Here is a 2,076-nt window from a genome sequence, read left to right as displayed (position 1 = left end):
TAGAATTGAGGTTATGTAACTAAACTTAGGTGTACCTACCTCATATTTCACCTAATTCTTATTTGTCTCGACTTACATCTGCCAGAAATTAATATACAAATTATCTTATTATTACTACACAACTTTGGAAATGCATAAACTGACAATTTGACCGGAAAAATGCACAATTGCATACTGTTTAAACATGGTTTACACGCAAAATCACTTGATGCATCGGTCCGCTTCCACTGTTGCCAATTTTCGCTCAGCATGGCTAGTTATTTAACGATGGCTACGGTTGGAATAAGTCGTTGGCGTGCTAGAATAGACTAGTAAAATTTACTGTATTGATGTTGGTAGCGTTGAACTGTCAACTGACATACGTCAAAAATAAATCTGACAAAGAACTTAGATGAGGAGGAATATAAACTAGATACACTAAATAATACTGGTAGAAAAATACACGCGTCCTCGACCGACGCCTGATGCCAGGATGTCGTTAGTGTCGTTCTGGTGGGCTGTCAGTTGTCACCGGAACTGCCGTGGTTGCGGATACGCAAGAGGCTACGGTTGTCTGTGCTTCCAGTGACGCCATACAATTAATGACATAACCTCACTAATTTTAATAATTAATAAATAATCAAAAAGAAATTTGATTTAAATTATCGTAAAAAGTACAATTATTGTACACATTAACAATAACATGTGACGTGTCGTTGGAATTTATAGTGACACCATGTAAATTCTGGTCAGACACAATATTTTAAACATTTTTACTTTTGCCTATAACAGAAATGTTTCTATTTGTGCTATAATCAGGTTGTTCTGAAATGGTGGAACATCCAGGTAAGGCTGAATCAGCTTGTTTAGACCCAAGCATTTGTGACACTTGAATTTTTTTCTTTATCGAAGCCTCAACATAACCTTCGGCAACAGCGGAAGATTTCCAGCCTCCATGGCCTTTAATGGTCAACAAATCACCACCATGATTAGCCAAATGTGTCGCACTAGTCCTTCTGAAACAATGTCCCGTAAAACGTTCTGGGTTTGGCAACTTAAAAAAAACTGCAATCTCTTTTGGTACTTTCCCCATAGAATTGATACCAATTGGACAATTAACGCAACAGCCATTATGATAAGTTAAAAAAAAAATCTCTTATGTGTAACTTTTTTAGGTCTTAAGTTAGCATATTTTTTAATTAAATCAATCCAGTGTTGATCTGTTATTAGAAATTGTCTAGGTACGTTGTTTTTTGTTTTAGGTATGGAAACCAAGATGAAATCTGATTTATATTCAATATCGTCAACAGACAAATTCGTCAGTTCCTCGCGCCTACATGCCCCATTATACCCCATTATCAAGATGACCTAAAAGTTTATCAGATATAAAGTTAGAATAAAAATATGAAAAATTAGGTTTTACTTTTATAGCCAGGTATATGTTATCATTTGCTTCTTGAATAAATTTATGAATATCATCTTCTTCTAAAATTGGAGATTTTTTTGGTGTGTAACCTTGAGATGATCTTTTTAAAAGTGCCTGTAATTTACTGTACTTTGATATATCCACATCCAAAAGTATACTTAAACATGATCTCAGCATCGAATAAGTTTTCCATAAAGTAGATGATTTATACCTTTGGCGTTGAAGATCAAAATAGGAAAGTAATATATTTTCGGATGTTATTTTGTTGGCGCCACTTCAAATTTTTTAAATTCCTTTTCGTAGTGTGCCTTGGATTTCTCTGGTAATAAATTTTCCAATGTTTTTTGGGCAATTTGCCGAATTTCCGGAGGCGTTATACAAATACAGACTTATAGCTTTATAATTGGATATGTCAGTTTTAGAATATTTTTTTTATGCAAAGGAATAATATTAACAGTATTTAGCTTACTAGGAAAAATGTTCTGCTATAAAGATAAATTTATTTTGTGAGTTAACGGAGTTACTATTGCTAATACAATTCTTTTTAGTAAGATATTAAAAATTCCATCTATACCCGAAGCACTTGAGTTACTCAAGCTGTTTATTGCTAGAATGACATACTTTTCTGTTACACCTAGTAAAAAAAAAGATTTACTGTTGACGCGCAAAAT

General features: G+C 33.5%; 1 long non-coding RNA gene and 1 pseudogene across 1 annotated transcript; one reads left to right on the top strand and one right to left on the bottom strand.

Moving 5' to 3' along the window:
• LOC123010128 overlaps positions 1–251 on the bottom strand; it is a 1,778-nt pseudogene extending 1,527 nt beyond the window's left edge.
• Positions 252–302: 51 nt separating this feature from the next.
• LOC123010078 lies at positions 303–1,464 on the top strand. Its single transcript, XR_006413074.1, has 3 exons — positions 303–825; positions 892–1,059; positions 1,242–1,464. It is a non-coding gene; the product is annotated as an uncharacterized LOC123010078 (long non-coding RNA).
• The last annotated feature ends 612 nt before the right edge of the window (positions 1,465–2,076 follow it).

The sequence above is a fragment of the Tribolium madens genome, unplaced genomic scaffold (genome assembly GCF_015345945.1).
Source record: "Tribolium madens isolate multiple individuals breed KSU strain unplaced genomic scaffold, Tmad_KSU_1.1 Scaffold_7;HRSCAF=85;Tcas5.2_LG10, whole genome shotgun sequence".
Lineage (NCBI taxonomy): Eukaryota > Metazoa > Arthropoda > Insecta > Coleoptera > Tenebrionidae > Tribolium > Tribolium madens.
This window is presented reverse-complemented; position numbering and strand designations above follow the sequence as displayed.